Source organism: Molossus molossus, unplaced genomic scaffold, assembly GCF_014108415.1.
Source record: "Molossus molossus isolate mMolMol1 unplaced genomic scaffold, mMolMol1.p scaffold_m16_p_13, whole genome shotgun sequence".
NCBI lineage: Eukaryota > Metazoa > Chordata > Mammalia > Chiroptera > Molossidae > Molossus > Molossus molossus.
In genome coordinates, this window is record NW_023425348.1 from 36175463 (window position 1) to 36199738 (window position 24276).

Genomic DNA, 24276 nt, shown 5'->3' on the forward strand with positions numbered 1-24276 from the left:
CTAAATCTAAAGCTTGAACGTAATTTTGCATTAATATTCTAGAGCATATGTATGGTAAATAATAAAACTATATTTTTACATAGGAACCAAAGTCAGAGAGAGATAAGAGCAGAAACGAAAAGAGAATCCAGTGTTCCACAAGTAGTTCCAATTCATTTTAAATTGAGAGACCTCAATTGTGAGATCCTAGATACAATGGGATGCTCACATAGTTTTTTTTTAAGATAGGATATTTTTATATGTCTTCATAATATTGATAGGGCTAAGAAAATATAGATTTTATGGATTTAAAGTAAAAAATGAATATATCGCCCTGGTCGGTTTGGCTCAGCGGTTAGAGCGTTGACCTGAGGTCCTGAGAGACCCGGGTTCGGTTCCCGCTAGGGGCACATACCTCGGTTGCAGTTTGTCCCCGGCCCCGGTCGGTCGTGCGGGTGGCAGCCACTCAATGTGTTCCTTTCACATCAATGTTTCTCTCTCTCTCTCTGTTCCTCTCTCTCCCTCCCACTCTACCTGAACAAAAAAAATGAAAAAATGTCCTTGGGTGAGGATAAAAATAAAAAAAAAAAAGAATATATCAAGAGGATCTCAGAACATTATCTCTATTTTTTGGTATTTTCAAAGAATAAGTTTGGAAGTCAATTACTGAACTCCCTAAGGAGTTAAATAGCAAATTTTTAATGATATCTAACATTTCTAGAAATAAATGAGAAGACATATTTTTGGCTATGTAGTCAGATGGGGCATTCCCACTAATTTGCAATAATTAAATCCTAATAATATTTTAGAATGCCTTATAAATATTAATTATATCCTCCTATATTTTTAACAAATCATAAAAACTTTTTTTGATACAGTGAATTATACAGTTTTGAACCTAAGAGAGCAAAGTCACCATAGGCAAGGGGAAGTGAGAAGGTACACACACCTACAACTACTTTCTAGTCATTATGCATCTACAGTCAACTACAGAAAGGCAGCTAACATTTATTGAGCTCTTCCTCTGTGCCAGGCATTCTGTGAAGCACTTCTTATGAGTTATTTCTTTTAACCCTGACAATCACCTTATGAGGTAGATGCTATCATTATCATTTTTAAAAAATGAGAAAATTGAGGCTTGAGAAGTTACGTGACATGCTCAAGAGCATCCACTAATAAGTGAAAGGGCTGGGATTCAAACCCAGCTGACCATTAGCACCTGCATCGGCACAGGCATGATGGCAGAGATGTTTTGCTTGCTGGAAAAAGTCTCCACCCATTTCTCCTTTACTCTCCTTTCTCTGTTTATATCCTGCCTTCTCATCTCCCTTCTTCTGGCTGGGTGTCAATACATTTTTTCTTTAACCTGTGCTCTTTTATGATGAACATAAATGATACATTCCTTGCATTCCATTGGGGATTTTGATGCATCCCTCTATAAAAACTCACTGAAGCCAATAAGCAGGTGATACGGTCTACCTTTTGTGTATACCCACCAGATAGGATTCTTTTTAGTTTACTTTCTATAATCTGTGTTATGAACATGGTTTTTTTTCCCCAAAATTAAAAAATTACAGTATAATGTCAAATATGTCGTTTTCAAATTGCACACCCTCAGCAATCCTGAGATGCATTCAGTCCCTACCCCTACCTTCCATCACCCCTTTGGGAATTTTATTTTGTATTTACTCAAACTGTCTCCTTATTTGTCCCCCTTTTTCTTTCCTCTTTGCATATTGTATTCTTCACTTTTAGAAAATAAAGTCACACACACATTTTAGTTGTGTTACCACCAGTACACTGATACTAAAATTCTTGATTTCACCCCACCTTGCTCCCCTTTCATGCTTCCCAACTCAGTAAATGGCACATACATTTACCCCATTGTCCAAGCCAAAACCTTGAGAATTATACTTAACACCTTGTTCTCCCTCTAATCCATCATTAATCAATCTTCTAGGCCTATTGATTCTACCTCCAAAGTGTACCTCAAACCTATTTATTCTTCTCTACTTCTATTTCCACTTTAATCAAAGCCTCTATCATCTCCCATCTATAATAGCTCCTGATTGGTCTCACCACTTCCATTATTGCCCTCCTGGTTTATTCTCAGTGCATCCAAAGTGATCTGTAAAAATACAGATCAAATCTATTTCTCTCCATTTGCATTAGTATAAATGCAAATTCATTAACAGAGCATCCAAGCTATGCATGATTTCAACCCTGCCTGCCTCAGAGACATCTTCCCTTTGCTGACCATGTTATTTACATTCACAAAATGCACCAAATCTCCTCCTGTCTCAAGTGCTTCACACATGCTCTTTCCTCAAACTGGAAAGCTCTTTGCCTGGTAAACTTCTGGTCATCTTAGATCTAAACTTAAATTACATTTCCTTGGAGAAGCTCTCTGAAAGAGCAAGTGTGGTTCCCTGTTGTATTCTCTCTCTCTTTTCCATAAGACTCAAGCAATTTATTATTGTACATTTATTTATGTGATTTTAAACTGAATGCCTGTTTTACACTCTATGCTGTAAGCTCATTGAGTGGAATCGTGTCTGATTTGTGAGCTGCTATATCCTTAACATTTAGCATAGTGCCTGGCACAGCAGGAGCTCACAATTATTGAGTGACTGAATAAACATAGAAATAACATCATCAGGCAGACAAACAGATAGACATCTGTTCCAGGAACAGGTCATGGTTCAAGCTATCTTTACTCAGTTCTCAGTAGGTACATAAAACAACTCCATGAATAAATGAATCCAAGTGTAAACAAATAAGAACACATGAGAGGCTCACTTTGTGTATTATACTTTTCCCTTAAATGATCTTGATGGTCAGTGTCCACATTATAGATTCATTAGGTAACTGTCAGTTCTTCATGAAGACTGAGAAATTTCTTTCAGAGATTTTTTACTTGTTCTTCAATGGAAAATGTCTCTGAAGCAGATGTTTCTTGAAATGGGGCCAATATATTCTTTTACAAGTTCAAGGATTCTAGTTCCGCTCATGACACCATCACTTGATTTTTTCACTGTTTTAACATAAATAACATAGAATCGCAGAGGTGGATGAGAACTTAGAATTAGATAAACAAGCCCTGACCAAACTCCAGTAATGATGAGGAACCCAATCCCTTCATGGGTCCGTCTTATCTACTCTTGCTAAAATTTGGAAATATTCTGTCCTGAAAATGATATTATAAGAATGTATGCATCAATTCATTCAACCAAGATTTATCAAGCTCTGACAAAGTGCAAGATAACTATATTAAGACAACTTTTACAAGGATATAAACTGAAAAAGCCAACCAAAGAAAATGTTTAAAATAATGCCTAGCCTTTGAGAATTTCCAGTATATTTCAGAAGCAGGCACATATTGACACAGCAATTACTGTTTCAGATTAAGATATGAGCTACCTCTGTGGAAGTTAGCATGTGAAACCACTTATGTACCAGTTTAATTTCTAATCAGCATTCAAAAGAATGGAGGCCAGTCAGCAGAAGCTGGGAGAAAGCAGCCATCTGTTTTCTTTGCATTTCAATGGGAATCCCCCAATTCTCAGCTCTTTGAATTGATAGCAAACATCCAGGGATGAATTAATTGTATACACAATTTACTTCTGTAACATCAACTAAAGGAAAACAGAGAAATTGTAAGTTTTCCTTGGGAAAGCGCTTTAAATTACTTGGCAAAGTGCCAGTTCGTAAGGCTGAACGCAGATTGTGTTTAGAGTAATTGACTTTTCAGACCTTGCGAAAACAAGAAATGGGCAGAGCCCGGAATGGAGCTGACCCTTGGAGCTCTGTGGAAAACAAGGGGGACTGCTGTTGGGCTCCTGCTTGTCATGTATGTCTTTTTGTTCTTTTTTTTTTTTTTTTTGGTTAAGGTAGTTTTTTGATGTTATAATTGGTTTTATATTTGGTAAATTACTCAGCTTTTGATATTCCTAGGTCAAGGAGAATAATATTCTGATCTGTTTTCTCAACATGTATGCATATTTTCATTCATCCTTTTACATTGCTGGTCCTAATTATTGTTATTTTGTAGTTGATAATCAGAGACAAAGGCCAGATGAAGGCTAATTAAAATATGTTGGCAGATTTCTGAATCAGAAATGGACTCTGAGGCATTATGTAATCATAAAATATCTTCACTCATTGAGGAATATATATTCATGAGACTTCAGTTAGGTACCAGAAATTATCCAGGATGCTGAGGATTCAGAGGTGAATAAGGCTTGGTCCTTCCATTTAAAGAGTTCAAAGACATGTAAATAAAGAATTCATCACTGTGTTGTGATTGATTTATATCTGCCAAAGGCCCTCAGTTTCTCCAGGGTACCTACTAGGTCTAAAGTCAGACTAGAAGAAGAGGTGGTGATGGAAGCAAGCCTGATCTTAGACTGTCCCTTTTGCAGAGCTGTGAACATACACACAGAAATATTCCCCACTCACGCCTTGTTTCAATTCCTAATCACTTACAAAAAGTATTATTTATGGGAAATTTACCCTTACCTTTTCATAGGTCCATTTGCTAGTATACCTACAGAGCTCAAAATCCAGGTATAATTCTCTCTTTGTAAAAGTTGGCAGGCTCAAGCCATTCCCAGTGTGGGGACATAGAGCAAGATCTTTGTCTCACAAGACCTGTCACATGTCATGGTAGCCTATCTTTGGCAAGCTTTGAATTGTTGCAAAACAATAGAAAACTTACGTGGGCCTTTAATGTTTTAACTGTTTCAAAGTCAGTATATCCAAAATCAAATATAATTTCTAGACATAATAATGTCATAATAGAAGTACCAATGAGTGTCTAAGCAGAGGAGGAATCACGTGACGTTTTCAGAAAGACACTGAGCTTATCAGTTGGAGGAGGGAAGAAATGTGTCCCAAGTAAAAGGAATAGCACAGAGTTAAGCCTCACAGTGTGTAGAGCACGTGCACTCTGGGGCTCCCAGGAGTTCATTGTGGCTAAAGGTTACAGAGTGGGTGATCAAGGTGGCGACATGAGAAGCTGCATATCTTAGAGGACTTTACTTACCAAGCTGAGGATTTGGAACTTGCTCCTGTAAGTAGTGAGAAGCTGTTGAAGAGCTTCATAGCTGAGCAAAAGCATACTTCGATTTATGCTTTTAAGATCACTCAGCTGTGTGGAAAGAGTTTAAAAGCAGGGAAACTAGTTAGCGTATCCACTACAGTAGAAATCATGAAGAACTGAATCAAAGCTGTAATGATAGAGTTCTGAATGGATCCAGAATTATTTATCAAATAGAACAGGTGGTACTTAGTGTTTGATTCAAAGAGAATTTTCTTGCTTGGGGGACTCACTAGAAGGTGATGAAATGACCTTCTCTCAGAGGCAGTGGGTACTCTTGTTCACAATAAATGTATTCAAATATAAAACTGTGGAGGAAAACTCAGTAGAAAAAAATGTAGGCTAAGTATATTAAAGGTCTCTTGTTTGAGATGGTGGCCACCTCGTGTCAAAGAGAAGCCAGGGGGTGTCCAGATTTGTCCAGACGGTCTAGATCCAAGGCCTTCCTCCAGCCACATGGATAACATGCATTTAGCTAAGCCCTTCATCAAAGCTCCCTCAGAGCTTTTATTCACTCATGAGAAAAGGGGGGAAATAATCACATCTGTGCTGTTTTCCTCAAAGGATTGTTGCGAAGATCAAAGGCTATGGAGCAAACGAATTTTCTTCTAGTCACTATCCACATTAGTTATTGATTATTGTCACAGGCTTATTTTTACATGCAAGCCTTGAACTCGTGTATATTTATTTTTAGTGTTATCACAGATCAGGTGAAAATATTTATCAGTGCAGGTAACTCTCCTGAGACCATAAGAAGCAGGTAAGCCCAATTTGAATTAAGGAATATAAAGAGAGATTATCTCCCACAAAGTCACAGAGGCTGCTCTTGCCATATTCCATTTTATAGCCTCTTCTCTCTGCACTGTGATATATGCAAGGGTTCACACTGGTTTGAAATTAATGACGTCTTTATGTAGATACCATTTTTAAAACATGTTATTTACTGTTGCCCTTCACTTTTAAAAAAATATTAAGGTGGAAATGTTCTTTTGTTAAGAATTCAAGATTTTTTAAAGAGCCCATTTAAAATTACACTGTATAGTGTAAAGAAGGAAGGAAAACAGGGAACTCAAGCTGTTCCAAATGCTCCCATTCACTCTTCTCAACCCTGGTGGGTATGTCGAACATGGGAAGGTTGGGTGAACTGAAAAAAGAACAAGTTTTATCTTATTCCAAAATTCCTGTTCTGTGATATTCAAATAAAACTCTGTGATTAAACTATCTAGATTTAGTTTATTTGCTTTAAAAAAAGAGGCAAGCCCTTGTCAGTTTGGCTCAGCAGTTGGAGCGTCCACCTGTGGACCAAAGAGTTTCTGGATTGATTCTAGTCAAGGGCATGTTCCTCTGTAACAGTTCAGTTCCCAGCCCTGGTCGGGGTCATGCGGGAGGCAACCAATTGATGTGTCTCTCTTGCATCGATGTTTCTCTCTCTCTCTCTTTCTCCCTCCAACTCTATCTGAAGATAAATGAAAAAATATCCTTGGGTGAAGATTTTTTTAAAAAAGAGCCAAATGCCTTATATCTATCTGAGATGTTAGGAATATTTTCCCTTAATTTTAGTATATATTTTTTGTTTGGGGAACAATTTTTATATTCAATTTAGTAATCATTATGTTAGTGGGTAAAAAGAAGACACTGAAGAATAAGCATAATTTCAAAAACAGTCATGTATGGAGGCAGTAGCTGTGAGAAAATGCTAGGTAAAATCAGTACAGCAACAAGTTAGAAGAACTCAGAAAGAGTCAAGACAGTACATTAGACCATAACACCCACAACATAGATACTAATTAAAACCACTAGCATGCACTGAGGGCTTTTGTGTGTTTAGCACTGTTCTAAACTTTTATATGTACTATCTCACTTTATCCTCACAACAGCCTTTGGGGTAGGTGTGGTTGTCCAAATTTTATAGAAAACGTACGTATTTTAACTAACAAATGGAAACAGAGATGTGCTAATTGAAACTGAGTACATTAGGACCTAGAATATTGATTTTTATGAGAGCAAGATCTTTGTTTTATTTACTGTTGTATTCCCTGTGCCAAAAATGGTTCTTGTCATGTAGTACTAAAAGTAATAGTGATGATGATGGTGGTGATAATGAAGATGAAGATGATGGAGGAGGAAGAGGAGAAAACAATTGCTGTCATTTATATAATCTTATTACCTGCCAGGTTCTACATTATACAAATTAGCTTATTCATCTCCACAGGAAAGTGTTTGTTATTATTATCCCTGTTTTCCAAGTGAAGAAATTGAGGTCTATCACACAGATCGGATTTGAATCTAAGTGGCTGGCACCAGAATCTGTGCTTTTAAATATGTTCAATAAATATTTATTAAACGTTGTTCTTGTCATACATAACACTCCTCAAGTATTAAAATCTACTTGAGAAAAAAGTACACCTTATTTAACTATAGTCAAATTTCAATAGATGATAGATAGAGAGATAGATAGATAGACAGACAGAAAAATAGATAATGAATATATTAGAATGTTAGGGTTAGAATCCTGTCTCCACAACTTCCTAGTTGTATAAACTTGGGCAAATAACAACTAGTCTGAGCTCCTGTATCTTAATCCGTATAATAGCAGTAATTGTAGTATTCATTTCATGAGGTTGCTATAAGGATTTAGTGAGGTTCTATAGAAAGTGCTAAGAACAATGCCTGACAAATATGAAGTGCCCCATTAACATTAGCTATTATTATTAAATGACATATTATGACCCCCTAAATAGAGACCTCAGGCTGAGGTAGGAATAAATTTTTATCAAAATACTATCATAAAAGGCTGTTTTCATTTATAGCCTGATGACAAGCCCAGTGAGTTGCAAAGGGAGGTGAATGTCAGGGTTGGCAGCATGGGGGGAAGGGCTGTGCAACACTACTTATGTTTATAGAGAGACTTAGGTATTTTAAAATGTAGAAGTTTGTTTTGATTAGGGATCAAAATTTACCTCTCAGAGCAGAGAAAGTAAATCTTCTATTTCAATATTTTAATTTAGTTCCGTAGACCATAAGCTTATATAAAGTTGAAAGCGTCTCTTGAGTAGGGTTTTTAAAGTCAGCAGGATGTGTGTTCCAAATTGAATACTAAAACCTAAGATCACTCTATTCCAGAGAAAATAAATACATTAGAGAATAAAGAGGAGTTTTATGGTTTCCTTTAAAAGGGGGGAGGGTATACTGGACCTATCTAAGCCAGCCAGAGCCTTTGTCTAAATTTTTTCAAAAGACTCCCCTTTTTCTGGATGAAGGACAAAATGTCCCAGGACCCAAATGTGATATGGCAAACAGGTCAGACTGGATCTCAGCCCTAGTTCATGCCCTTGGCCAAGTGTTCTCATGAACAACCTGCCTGACAGAATAGGTTAGCCCAGACTGAGAATGAGGATGGAGGTAAGAAATGAGAACCATATTTCTCTTCGTTATTTTCATCTCTCTCAAATTTATTCTAATGCTCTGCTTTCTTTCTAATGCATCTGACATAATTATAAGAATATAATTCTGTCAAACGTATAGGTTAAGAATTAACTCGAAGCTAATATCTTCCATTCAGAGATGGAAGATATTCTAGAAACAACTTAATCTAATGTTTCTGCCTTCTAGATGAGAAAACTGTCACTCAGATCACAAATATATGTTAAACGCCTATTATATGGTTGATACTTCTTGGAGATACACAATCCAGACATAACTAAACCCTATTCTCAAGATATTTAGGGACCACTCGACCCAGAGGGGGGTGTGCGTGTGTGTGTGTGTGTGTGTGTGACAGCTATTGATAATGTAAAAATAGAAAAAGTAGAAATTTATTATGGATTGCATTTTTCAAATCCATGTGAATTTTACTTAGCTTCCAGCTTTATGTATTTTGGATCCATTCTGATTTTCTAGATATTACACTTATAGGTTGGTATTCTTTGGTTTCTACGCATTCAGACCTTTTTCATGTGAAGTCTGAGAGTCAAGCGATAGCCCAGATTTCCTTCCGGCTCGCCCCAGTCTCGTGTGATGAATTACTTGATCAGTTCTTGCTGTCACTGGAATCTATGTCTTTTGTAGATAGGCCTTAGGTACATATTGAACATGAGGAAAGGGGCTGTGAGTGAACAGAGGGTCTGTGACCAGATTTCCACAAGTACAATTGCTGGGATTCTGAGACTCTCTTTTCCTTCTATGCAGTTTCTTAGTGATTTATGCATTGTCCTGTACCATTTCCATCTCTTACAGAACAACCTTTTTCTATTGTTTGCACGTAGGAATCTTCTCATTTATAACAAATTACTTAGTCTTCTCACTTTTGTCACTGTCCCAACCCCTTAGAATGTTATTTCAGAGGAACATCTCCTCTTCCACTACCGTCCATACTGCCACTCCATGTTTAGACCAGACTTTCAGGAACTGGGCAATGTCTGTCGGGAGCTTGAGGAGTAGCTTCTCATTTCTACCCTGGATGGCTACTCCTCAACTGGAAGTCTCATGCTACAACACTGAGACCCTTTTGACAGGTACCATGTGGAACGTGTGGTCAGCTGGGGCATTTTCCCCCAGGCGAGGACGGTTGCCTTCCCTGTTTCTCCTCTTATCTTCCATAGAAATTCTGTTCTAGTCCCTGTCAGATTCCCTGACCTGATTTGCATATTAGAGCCTTTCCTCTGGGGTCCTAGTGACACATAAAATTAGCCTCTAATCTAGACGCTCTCCAGCAGAGAAACAGAAAGACAGACAGACTTTTCCTTCATTGAGCAGCATAAATATTTAGTTTCTGAAGCATCAGTTCTTTCTCAGAAGATGCTCTACTTTTGTAAAACACCCAAGTTAAAAAATTACAACATAAGGGATGGGAATAGTGACTATGGGAAATCAGAATAGAGGCTGGTCAAAACTTTGTCTAGAGATGTCTTCGGCAGCAGCTGGCATCCAATTGGTCAAGGGTTTCTATAGACCTCTGGTCAAAAACCTCCTGCGAATCACAGCTCCACAGCACTAGATGTATTTCCTGCATTCTCCTCTAAGCATATAGTGTTGGCTTCTTCTCTCTAAAGGCCTCTTAATGAATCCTATGCCAGTACTTGGTAAGATGAGGGTAATTGCCATTCCATTTCTCTGATGTTCCTGCCTCCTGCCTCTAACTACAAAGAAAAAGAAAGGGAAAGATATCTGTGTTACAAATAAGCCCAGAGCTAATAGTATATCCTTGGGGCCCTAAGTATTATTAAATCACAGCATGCTAATAGTATATCCTTGGGGCCCTAAGTATTATTGAATCACATCTTCAGAAAGGTCAGGGAAGATTACATCCAAACATTTTTTTTTTAATTGAGAAAGTAAGTCTAGCAAAATTAAGAAACTTACTAAAGATCACATAGTCACACATGTAGTTTGTGGCAGATATAGGACTTGGGTCAGAGATGTCAGGTGCCAGTTATTTTATTCCTATGCCAGTTTATAATTCTAAGTAAACACAATTTTTCAGAACACTTCATGCTAAGAAATGTTACATATCATAGACCCAGCCTGGAAGGAAACAGAACTGTTTGTTTACCCAGGGGAGTAGGATTGGGATGGGGAAATAAGTTATCTTTCATTTTGTACAGTTTTAAATTGTTGGTAAAAATTAATTTAAGAGTCCTCCATTTAGATTCAACGATTTCACTGTTAGGTATAAACCCAAGAGAAAGAAAAACATATGTTCACACAAAACTTGTACACAAATGTTCATAGAATTTTTTACAATAGCCAGAAGGTGAAAACAGTCTAAATAGCCATCAACTAAAGAATGGATAAATAGTATGTGATATATCCATACAATGTAATATTATTCAACCAGAAAAAGAAATGAAGTGCTAACACTTGCTATAGTATGTATGAACCCTGAAAACACACTAAGTGAAAAAAGCCAATCACAAAAGGCCACATATTTCTATGATTCCATATATGTCATGCATCCACAATAGGCAAATTTGTAGAGTCAAAAAGTAGATTCCTGAGTGCCTAGGGCTGGATCGGGAGGTGGCGGAAATTAAGAGTGACTGTTAATAGATATGGAATTCCTTTTGGGGTTATGAAAATGTTTTATAGTTAGATTGTAAGGATGGTTGGACAGCTTCATTAATATACTAAAATCCACTGAACAATGCACTTTAAAAAGTGGGTGAATTTATGGTATGTGAATTATATCTCAATACTATTAAAGATTCCCACTTAAAAGTTAAGTAATTCATATAGCAACAATGAAACTAAGATTATGTCCTCATGACACTAAATGTTTAGATTAAACTAATAGAAACCCCATTTAAAAGGTTTAGATGATTTTTCTACCATGTGACAGACTATTCAAATAGTAAATTATAAGAATTATAGGTCTTCAGACTTTTTACACTTTTAGGAGGGCTACAGATCTCATTTAGTAAGTACCAATTTTTGTTAGGTGTTCTATAAACTTAGTCACTCATCCTCATAATAAATCTAAAAGTAGAGATAAAAGGTAAAGACTAAGGAAACTAAGAGCTGGCAGAGCTGAAATTTGAACCCAGTTCCACTTCCTTTTATTATACCACAACCATCCTCCCATTATATAAAAATGATCTTTAACACTTGCCTTCCCAGCTAGAAGAATTGTTTACACTCACTCTCTTCCTTTTGTCCCATTCACTCTTCTGAGCACTGAAGCCCAAGTTCTGCCCTGCCCTGAAATTGTTTGCAAAGTCACCAAGAATCTTTGTTTCTAAATCCAGTGATGACTTCTTAGTTCTTATCACATTTATCTTTCTAGGCACTTGCCTCTGTTGTTTGCTCCTTTCTGAAATATCTCTCTCTCTCTCTCTCTCATTTTTTTACTACAATTCCACTTCCAGGCTCATGATCTCCTGACTTTCTCTTCCCTGTCTCCATAGATATTTTCTTTTTTCATCCCTTATTGGTCCACTTCACTCAGTGATGCCTGTACACTCTCCCTAGTTGAATACATCCCCATCCAAAGATTTGTTTGTTTCACAACTATGTGCTTCTGTCTCCCATCTATTTTTTTTTTTTTTTGAGAGAGAGAGAGAGATAGGAAGGGAGAAAGAGAGAGAGGACAGAAACATTGATAAAAGAGAACATTGATTGGCTGCCTCCTGCATGCCCCCACTGGGGATCAGGCCCACAACCTGGGCATGTGCCCCAATGGGTAATTGAACTAGTGACCCCTTGGTGCATGGGTTGACACAACCTCTGAGCCACACTGGCTGGGCATTATGTCTCCCATCTCTATATCTGCAACCAGATATCCTTTTTACTCCAGACTCATACATCTAGATACATATTAGACATCTATCCTCAAATGCCTGAGGGACATAAAAAAGCACACTCATCATCTTTATCTTTCAGATAGTTATCTCCAGTTATATGCACTGTCTTAATGATCATTAATACTAGTATGGTATAGTATTGAAGAGCAGGTTCTTGGGTTTAGATTCACCAGCTGTGTGATCTCTATGCTTTAGTTTTCTTATTAATATCATGGGAATAATAGAAGTATCCACCTCACAGAGTCATTTTGAGGATTAACAAATTTATATATGAAAAGTGCCTGTCACATAGTTAGCTTAGTGCTTCTGTGGTTATAGCACCAACATTTTCCTAGATTCCTCCTACTGATTCTCCTTGAGTTGATCTGTAAGTGTCCTACCAACATATCTTTAATATCTATTGAATAATTTATCTGCAGACTTTCCATATTACCTCCTCTCTAGATTCAGCTAGAATTATTGCTTATCTGAAGTACTTACTAGTCTCCAGCACAAACTTTATGTACCTCAATCCATCTCCACACTGTAGCTCATGTGGAGTCTTCTAACATACACATCTGATTTTGTCCCCACCCTAACAAATCTGACTAATTCTCTACTTTCTACATCATATGCTTTTCACTCAAATCAGGTCTCCTTTCAGTTCCTTCAGGGGGTGGTGAGGTATAAAAAGTCTTCCTTACCTTCAGGTTCTTGCTTGTGCTTCTCTAATTCTTAAACTCCTCCCCTCTCAATTCTCTCTCTCTCTCTCTCTCTCTCTCTCTCTCTCTCTCTCTCTCTCTCACACACACACACACACACACACACACACACAGCATTCACCTGACCATCTCAATACCAGTCCCCACTCACAGATCTCTTCTCTTCACCTGGGTAACTGCTAATAAGTCCAGGAAGTACATCTTCTGTGTTACCCCCAGAAACCCCTACCTGATGCTCTCAGCCTGGGTGAGGGGCCCTCCTCTATCCTTACAAAGTTGTAGAACTCAGTCTACTATACATTTGTTATTATTTGCTTGTCTGTCTCATCAACTAGACCAAGCCTCTTGAGCTCAGGAACTATGTTTTAATCATGTCTTGTATGTGTGGTGCCCAGCAATATCCCTGGAAAATATTAACTCTTTATTTTTAAAAAGGCAATAAAATTATTTTAAACATTACTAATTTATTTATTGCAATAAATATTTAGAGAGCCCTATATTCAGTGAGCCTGTGACAGGCTCTGTGTTTTGCCCTGGGAATACAAAGAGAAATCAGACATAGCCATTTCTACAGGGACTCAATCTAAAAGAAGAAATGACAGCAGATAGGAAAACAATTAGAATTCCATACAGTAGATGCTATAATAGAAAGCATATGCTGACAGGCTGTCTAGAAAGGACTGTGCTAATTTATTAACATAATTAAAATGGGGGTGAAGTTAAGAAATGTACACACACATGCTCAGTGATACTCAGAAGTATACAGAATGTTAACCTATGGGGTCAGTGATTACATTCAATTTTATATGAAATAGGCCTCTCTTGCATATAACAGTAATCCTTTCTGCCTTACTCTTTCTACTGTTTAAATTGCCTTGTTAAGCTAGTCCCCAATTATTGACAAAGGCACAGACACACTATAAAACATTCTATTCTACATAATTTCAGCATTTCTGGATGTTTTCTCCGTAGTGTTTTCCCAAGTTCAAATTCATAGACTGGTGCTAGTTTATCGCCTAATTTCTGCTTGGGGGGGTGGGAGGGATCTTTGCTAAGTACACATCCACATATCAGTATTAGATTGCTTACTGTCTTCCCTTGGGAAGATTTCTTCTTGACATTATAATCTCCCTCTAATCTCAGTGTTAAACATGTTTTATTTTATGAAACTATGGTAATAATAGATAGCTGATATTGTATTCATAGCTTTAATTTGAAATACCTAAGTAGTGTGTTTGCCTCTGGAATTGTGTGTTTAAATGCGTCCTCTCACCGTATACTCTTGGCATGGCTCCCGGTCACCCTCTCAAGTCAGCTAGCTATGCCTTTGATGCCCCATCCACATGGATGGTGGGTACTGGGTTTCAATATCTGCTTGGTTCCAGCCACCAGTTTTTTGTATCTTTTTAACTTTTCTTTTATTGATTGGAGAGAGAGAGGGAGAGAAAGAAAAACATCGATGAGAGAGAACATCAATTGACCACCTCCTGCATGCCTCCCACTGGGGATCGAGCCCACAACCTGGGCATGTGTCTAGACCGGGAATTGAACCAGTATCCTCTTGGTGCATGAGTCAACACTCAACCACTGAGCCACACTGACCAGACCAGACTCCCATTTTAACTGTGGACCCTTCCTTTCTAAAGCCCTTGGACCTGGGCTTTGTAGCTTGAAGGCCAGACACAGTGAATGCCCAAATATGATAGATTTTAAATATGACAACTCCATCATAATGATAGTTAGAATACATATTAAGGCATCATTGATAATGTTACTTTAATGTACCTTTTTAGGTTTTGTGATATATTATGGACAACTTTTCACATCTCTAGCTTAACAGTGTGGAATTCACAGGATTCTTTTTGTTTTCGTTTTAGTATAGCCGTGGTATATAATTGCCTTGATCTCCTGCCAGCCTCACAGCGAGTGACAGTATATGCGAAATACGGTTGCCATGTTGGCTTCTGTGCTTTGTTCAGTGCTGTTTTCATCATACTTTCCTCTTTCCACTACTCTAAACTGCTTATATTATAAGCTTTGGGGTGGAAATGAACAAATTATCAGTGTAACTCAAGACACCAAAATATGAAAACACATTTTATCATTGCACTGTCCAAAGAAATCTTTTGCTTTCCTCTTAGAAACAGTCATAGAGACTGTCATTTTATTCCCTCGGGTTTTTTGTTGTTGTTGTTGTTTTCGCTTTGATCCCTCATATTTTAGTTGACTCATTACACAATGCAAGCCCTTATGGGAGAACATAATTTTCTAGCTTTGATCCTACCAGATAGAAAAGTAAAGTGATTTAATAGCTCTATATGATTAAATATTATGAGGCTAACATGTTGGAAAGTGGAGTTGAGAACGGCAGTGGCAGCAGAGGCCAGCAATAACACACGGAGTGAATAAGTGTGCTGTGAAACCAGCATTCTTAAATGTCACCCATTAACACCCTGTATGCAGAGGGGCTGGTCTGAAACACAAAGAAAAAAATCCCACACATTAAAAAAATGAAAGAAAAAAACCTGAGTTCACAAAAACATTCAAAGACAAAGTGCTGAGAACTAGAAAATTATAGGTTTAGCCTCTCAATTCTGTTACTATGAAGCTGTAACCTGGAGAAAAAAATAACCATGGTAAAAGCAATACAGACTTCTGAGAAGTTTTTTCACATGAAGCCCTGCATCTTTGTTTTGAATGATCATTAATTGACTTGTCCATTTAGGCAGGTCTCTCTGCCCACCTTGAACAGCACTGCTGTCTCCATCTTCCTCCAATTTTCTAAACTCTACTATTGTACCAAATTCTGGCTCAAGTATTTACCAATTCCATGAATTCCCCCCTGCCTTCTCTGAAGTTATATCATGTTTTCCCTGCTATAGGTCAAATGATCATTACTTCGTTAATAACTTATGTTCTTCACAGACCATTCATTTCTGTAGTCTTGTCTCACTAACTATATTGTAAACCTCTTGAATACAGAAACCCATGATGTTAATGTTTTAGTGTCCCGGAACCCTAGAATAGTGGCAAAAATAGTAGGAACTCAACTACTCAGTGTTTCTTCTTCAATAATCATTGATGCGATGTTAACTGGCAGGGGAATCAACAGCTAGTGAAATGTATTACCAAAATTCCTGTATGAAAACCAGATTTTGCTTTAAATTAAAATCACTGTATTTTTCTCCCAGAATAACCATTTGTAGCACAAATTGAAATAATGGAAAAACCAAGTTCCCCATGATGTCTCCAGGACCTGGTCACTTGATGGTAATGTTTCATAGCACTTTGAACCCTTTAGTAGGAGGAAAGTTAAACCTGAGTAAAGACACTGACCATTAACCAAATATTTTCTCTGTTTCGAAGTTCTCAGCTTAGAGTTTATAGGGTGTCACTTTGACGACTCTAAACCCTTCCGCCTTAAAACCAGACTTCCTGTGTCACCTCATAGCGTGTGTGCTTTTGCAATGCACATTAACTAACCAAATAGTCCATTATAGTGCTCAAGAGCTGCAATTCTCCAGGTTTGACACCTTTTCAGTCCAACTTTTTCAGGTAGCCCGCATGCTACTTCACTTGGTTGACTTACTCTGTTGGGTTTATTACTAAACTCTTCATTTAATTTAATGACTAACAAAAGACTCAGATAAAATTCTTCATCCCATTTTTAGAACCTAGCATAATTAGTCACATCCCCCGCATCTTCAGATAGCAAATTAAATTAGAATCTCCAGTGGATCACTTTCTAGGGCACAAACAGGACATTGACGTTGCTTCTCTGTAACAGAGGAAGTCTTCCCAGGCTTTCTTGGTATTGACCTATATCAGATGTTTCAGAGGAAGGTTGGACTAGAAAATAAACCTGTGAATTTTTTCAAAAGTTTGTACAGTATTACCTTCAGGGATCAAAGTCCTTTTCTCTCAATTAGTAATCTTTTTTTCTTTTAATCCTCACCTGAGGATGTTTTTCCATTGATTTTTAGGAGTGGGGTGGGAAAGGGTGAAAGAGAGAGAAACATCAATGTGAGAGAGACACAATGATTGGTTGTCTTTCACATGTCCCCAACCAGGGCTAGGGATTGAACCTACAACCCAGGTATGTGCCCTTGACCAGGAATAAAACCTGAGACTCTTTGATCCATGAGCTGACACTCCAACTGCTGAGCCAAACTGGCCAGGACTCCACTAGTAATCTTTTTATGAAGCATGACAATTAATGACCCTTGTAGTTTCTCAGATGGTCCAGATTGAGTCTCTCCTTGCTCAGACATTTTATTATTTTTTTTATTTATTTATGTTTTTTATGTGACCTTGACTGGAATTGAACCTGCAACTCTTTGGTCCACAGGCCGACGCTTCAACCGCTGAGCCAAACCAGCCAGGGCACTCAGACATTTTATAGCTCCTGTTTTCTTTTTATCATAAATTTGAAGTTGACATCATTAAATTTGAAAAGTTAAACTTTTGTTTTACAATAACCCATAATTTAGAGAAATGTTCTTCTCACTCTCTACTACCCAATAGCGTGACCTTATTTCTTTTCCTGAAAGGAAGGTCTGCGAAGGCTGAGAAGCTGCAGATTGGGTCCCTTTTTCTGGCCAGTGGCCTATTGCCAACTGTCCTGTGCAGTATTCTGTAATTCAACAAATGTTTGCTGAACAAATAAGTATTTATATGCTAGGAATGGCTCAGTTAGATGGTTATGGTAAGATTTAAAAAAAAAGACACTATCTTTGACCTTCAGAATAATTTTTAATGATGAGTGTGAGACAAAGGAAAATATACAGCATATTTTAATGTGTATTTATATGCACATGTGTGTGGGAAAGAAAGAGAAAGAGAAGAGACAGACATATAATCAATAGAGCTAGTCTGATTGATGAGCTCATGTAATTCTTTTGAAGGCTCTGAGGAAAGAGAGCAATCTTAAGTAGTTTGGGGTTCAGGGGTAGGTCATGTGGGAGGGCTAACCTAGTAAGAAGACCAAGGTGGGGTCACAGGCTGATAAAACAAATAATGAAAGGTAAGATGACTTGAATAAAAGAGGTGGAGATGAGAACGTGTGTATGAACTCATTCACACATTCAGTAAGTGATCATGTCTTAAATGCTGCTTTTTGCCAGATGGTTATGGAAGCTGGGATACATATGAAAAATATGTTTCCTGACCTCAGAGAATTTATACTCCAGACAAAGTTCTCAAACTTTAACAGGCATAAGAATCACCATTTCTAAGGAGCTCCAGAAAGGTGATGCTGCTGGAACTCAGGCCATATTCTGAGTATCAATCACCTTCCCTCTAAAGATATCATTGTCATCTAATATGACAGTTGCCATAATGGAGGCAATTCCAGGGTGCCAAGAAAACACAGAAGTGGAGATACTGGCAACAGGTGTGTCCTTGGGGTTGGAGAACAGGATTTGCACATGGCATGGTACATGAGTCTGAAATCACAGTCTGCAACTATCTGAGGGAATAGAGGGCCTTGAATGTGGGAGCAGAAAGGAATTCAGAACTAGCTGACAAACTTTTTTTATCACAGCTTCTGAGCATGGTTCTTTTATTTATCAATGTTATGGGTGATGGGAATAATATCAATAATAACATAATTATTGAATACTTATAATGTGTCGGCACTGTACAAACTTGTTCCCTTATTAGCTCATTTGATCCTCACAAGCATCCTATGAAATAGGTGCTCTTATTATTATTCTTGTTGAGAATTGAAGGCTTAGAAAGGAAGTCCAGGTTATTTGGAAGTAAATCTTATCCACTGCAGGGCACCTATCATCCCAGTTAATTCAGTGTGAAACAAACAAAGGCTCCATGATCACACATGTTCTCTTCTATCTCCTGTTACATTGTATCTTGTATATACTTCTGCAGTCACACAATAATAATTTCTTTCCTTGCCTGTATCTCCCACTATGCTGTGGGTTGTTCATATTTCGTCCCAAGTGTCTAGGACATGGTAGGTGTTTGGTGAATGACTATATTTTGTACCTCTCTTCTGGAATGATCCTCCTTCTATCTTTCATGCTTCCTTTCTCAACCTGTTTCTCCCCCATTAAATGTTCTCTCACAGTCTCTGCATCTAAAATCTCAGCCCAAGATCTTCAAATGTCATCTCCTCTTTGTAGCGTTTTCTGGCTCTTCCTCTGCAGACCCCAAGGGAGATGGGTTCTTCCTTCATGTCAAGTTCACAGCATTTTTTCTGTACTTCTGTTATGGCACTTTTTCTTTTCTATCTGTGCGTGAGATTATGTGTGTGCTCTTACATCACTGCTTGACTCTACAGCTCCTCATAGGAACCCTGGCTGATGTGGCTCAGTTGGCTGACTTTTGTCCCATGCACCAAATGGTTGCCAGTGTGATTCCAGGTCAGGGCACATACCTTGGTTGTGGGTTTGATCCCCAGTCAGGGAGGATACAGGAGGCAACTGATCAATATTTCTCTCTCACGTCACTGTTTTTTTTTCTCTCTCTCTCACCCTCTCCCTTCCTCTCTCTCTAAAATCAATAAAAACATATTTTTAAAAAATTTAAAACTCCTCATAGGACTAAACAGCCCCTGTGCTGTGGTTATCAATTTTGGAGCCAGACTGAACTGGGATTTTTTTTTTTTTTTAGGCTACTTTAGGTTTGGTTTGGTTGGTTTGGGTTTCTGTTTGCTTATTATAGCATCTCTGCTCATGGACCAATGATGTTGGACAAACTTCTTAACTTCAGTGAGATTCATGTGCAAAATGGGGAAAATAATGTCCACCTCTAAGACTGTCTGGGGGATTACGTGGCCACGTGCAAAGTGTCTTTTATTACTTGCATAGTAAGCACTTGGTACATGGAAGCCTTCGGCACAGTCTGTGCTCTACCCGCTCCATACTACTCTCTCCAAAAGTAGAAGCTAATAATATTTTTGAATGAATCAATGAATGAATGAATGAATGAACGAATAAGTGAATGTTCAACTTTTTACAATACTGTAAGCAGTTTTATTATGTTTTTCTCTACTCCCCTCTATCCCAAATTTGTAAATACATCTCTATTAAATATTTTTATCTAATATAGCAACCTTCCCATTAGCAACCTGGAAACTTGAATTTACTTCTAACAAAATACAGCTATTGGTGAAAATATTTCCAACTCCTATTTTGTGAGCTCTGAAAGTGTAAAACTGTAATTTTATTAAAATTGCTTCTTGAAAGGGGAAATTTGCATACCCTGGCCCGCCCCATCTATCATACAGCTGCCTAACAGAGTTGATAATGTACAAATGGCTTCTGGCAAAGATAAATTAGACCATTAAAATGTAAAAAGCAGCAACCCCTCAAAAGACGGTTTGAGGGCTCAGTGAGGTGTTTAGGATGTTTGGTGAGTAGAAGTGCTTAACAATCAATTAGGATAAAATATTTCAATATGTTCTCAATAAGTGGTCTATAAAATATATATGTAACCAGAAATGTCCATGGCAAATATGTCTGCTTGACTGCTACATTCTTTATTACCCCACTCCAAACTTGTTTTCTGCAATTCTGCCTGCAGACTGAAGTGTCTCATGGGGACAAGGCCCTTGAGTTTTGTTTATTTGAATAATATAAATGTACTATTTTCACAATAAAGGCAAAAGAGCTGCATTGCAGTATATTTTAGCAATAATAAAATCAGTACCTTGCAAGCAAAATTTTAGGTTACTTGCAGTCCCTTATCCTATACAGTTCACCAATCCTTTCTTTCAGCACACACTTTGAGCACCTGTCATGCTAAAGCTTTGGAGAACAAAGTAGACCTTATCCCTGTGCCCATGGGTGTGTGTAGTGTGTAACACGGACAGTACATAACCACAGGGCCACTCAATCAATCATTAAATTCTCATAAACTGAGGTAAGTGCCACAAAGGAAAAGCCCAGAGTTCCATGAGGAAATAAGTCTGGAGGGAAGGTCAAGGAAAGGCTTTTCACAGCAAGTTTGTTTAAGCAGAGCCCCAAAGGATGGATAAGAATCCGATCACGAGTCTGGCCAGTGTGGCTCAGTGGTTGAGCATGGACTCATGCACCAAGAGGTCACTGGTTCCATTCCCAGTCAGGGCACATGCCCAAGTTGTGGGCCAAATCCCCAGCGGGGGTATGCAGGAAGCAGACAATCAATGTTCTCTCTCATCAATGTTTCTATCTCTCTCTCTCTCTCTCTCTTTCCCTTCCTCTCTCTCTTAAACCAATTAAAAAAATAAACAGTCAAATCACGAGTAAGAGAATTTGCTATGATGATTAGTGACCCTTGGTTATTCTGAACAGCTGAAAGTACTCCTCAGTGTCCTCATCTGTTAAGTGGTGACACCAACATATCACCTATTAAGGTGTGATATTTACCCCTTGGGATTATTTTGAGGATTACATAACATGTAAAATGCTTAGCACAATGTTTGGTACTCATTAAATAACAGCCATTGCTTTTGTTGTTGCTGTGGTTACTAGCAATTGTATCCTAAATGCATGGGATGCCACTGAAAGCAAGTTAAGCAGATTTAAGAAGGGGAATGAATGTCAAGACACGAGAACCGTCTGAGATTGTTTACCTCTGTTGTCAGCTAACTAGCCTGCTGTACCATCATGGAAACCGGCAAAAGATGTGAGACACCTGGAAACTTTGTTACTCAGAATAATAGTTTTAGGCAAAGTATTAGCATTTAACCATTGACTGAGCCCCAGTTCCCACAGCCCAAAACAAAGAAGGCCAGGAGATGCCCACCAGTGCAGTGGGTTGCATTATAGGAGAGGAACTCCTAGCCTAGGGAACTTGAATCTTTTATAACAAGCAGTAAACCTGCCTGGCATTTACCATAGAGAAAGACATTATTTCTATTGTGCTAGACACTTAACAAAAGTACTCTTTGCTCCAGGGAGAGACACTGTTTATATCTTCCCAGCTGTTCACTATACAAATATCCTTGAAAAGACCAGAACAAAGGCAGTCAGTGTTTTATAGTTAGCAAGATATGTAGAGATGCAAGACTTAGAATATTGCCTTCCAAGAATCATAACAGTTCTGAATTTTTTAATAAGATCACTGTGGCAGCTGTGGAACTCGTATTTATATAATTATATATTCTTCATTTTTTTACATCATAAGCATTTTTTCAAACTGTAATTTTTTTTTAAATCCTCACCTGAGGATATTTTTTCCATTTATCTTCAGATAGGACAGAGGGAAAGAGAGAGAGAAACATCAAAATGAAAGAGACACATCAATTGGTTGCCTCCTGCATGACCCCAGCCAGAGCCGAGGATAAACTGCAACCAAGGTGCATGCCCTTGTCCGGAATCAAATCTGAGACTCTTTGGTCCATGGTCTGATGCTCTAATCCCTGAGCACAACTGGCCAGGGCTATCTTTGTAATTTTTATTGATTGCACAATATATCAATTACATGATCCATAATAATTTATTTAGCTCTTCTCCTAATAGAGGAGAATTAGTTTACTTCTAAGTTTTGGAAATTACCAAGGAACATTTGTTTTAAGACATGGGTTGGTTGAAAATGTGAAGCAACTACATTTTTTGCTCAAGTAGTAATATGGTTTAGGAAGTATTGTGAGAAGGCCGGATGCTGACATTGTCAATTTGCCTAAGTCTGAAGTTCCCAGCAAAAGATTATACTAAGAATGGAACTTCTTCTGCCAAAGAGCAAGGGTTTACAATGTATTTCAAAAAAAATGCTAGTATATACATGACATAGATTTTACTTCCCCAGAAACAATTTCTGAGACTAAGAATCAATGAATACTATTTATAAAGCCATAAGAACGTCCTTCTATGAAATTTTTGCCCTGAGAGAGTAACAGGTGCAACAGAATATTATATCAAATAAAGTTAAAATTGGGCTTTTTCCAACTCATTTTAAAAATTAATTTTTAGGTCAATATTCATATTTTTATTAGAAAGTAAACTTTATAGTTGTAATTACTAGAAAATTTACTGCATAGCATTAGTTAGAATGCCCGGTCATCAAATTTAAACCTTTTGTGTACTGCTAAGGGAACTCATTAAAAGGATGAATGAATTGTTCATGGGCTTAAAGTTAAATCAATTCCTATTATTGAGCATCTTCCATGTTAAAGGAGCTGTGGTTGACACTACTAGGAATAAGAAGCCAATGACACATTTCCCATCCAGAAATAGCTTTCATTATAGTGGTTGAAGTAGCAATGCAATTATGTGGAAAGTGTTATGATAATGGTTACAACTGCAATGGAAAGGAAGAAGTGTGTGTAAATCATCCTGGGAGGGCAAGAAAAAGTTGCATAGAAAATGAGGCTCTGGAGGTCTGATCTCAGGAACATCCAAGCTCATCTTGTGGAGTTTTAAGGCTGTCTTCAATGTCTCTTCTAGTCCCCAGACCCTGCTTTATTATCCTCAGAGGAAGGAAACTCAATCTCTCCATGCAGTCCAATCTGCCTTCCAATACTCCTGGTGATTAGAACGGGCTTTCTTAGGGATGCGTTCCTGTTGGACTCACTCTAACCTTGCCTGTTGGTTATGTGCTACCCTCTGGGGCACACAAGGAAAGCACACTGCCTGTTTCCTATGAGGGGATTTCACATGTTTATAATTTGTTTAAATCTGCTCTTCTCCAGATTAATGTTGCCAGTGCCTTCTACTGCATCTCAGGTAGCGTGATTTAAAAACACTCATCATCCTATCATCCTAGTCGTCTTCAGATGGAAGAGTTCATTTTGTCTCTGTCTCTTTTAAATGTGGTTTTCAAATCTAAAATGGTGCTCCTAATGTTGCCTGATCAGTGAAAAACATTGCAACTATTCCCTTATACTATATTTATATTTCTTTGAAATTATATAGGGATATGAAAAGAAGTATAAAAGTACTGCTTGATGAAGTAGAGAAATTGATGGGAACTTGTTATTAGTATGTAAATATTTGAAAGGTGTTAACATCAGGGAAAGACCAGCTATAGCCAAGGTAAAAGTAGATACTTCATGTTACAGGAATGTAGAAGTAACTGGAGAAAATTAAGTCAGTCAGATAAAATTCGAATTGATTATTGGGAAAAATACTCTTGCCTATGAGATGTAATTTTAAAACAGTATCTTATGGAAAGTAATAATAAGAAAAAATAAAGAGAAAAGACTGTTCTTCAATTCATTAGCTCAATATTTCTGTAAATTGTTAAAAGAAAAAATCTCCAT

General features: G+C 37.7%; 1 protein-coding gene across 4 annotated transcripts in view; it reads left to right on the plus strand.

Moving 5' to 3' along the window:
* The window catches only part of DLG2 (discs large MAGUK scaffold protein 2), a 1351614-nt gene that overhangs the window by 915495 nt on the left and 411843 nt on the right, over window positions 1-24276 (plus strand). The window lies entirely within an intron of this gene.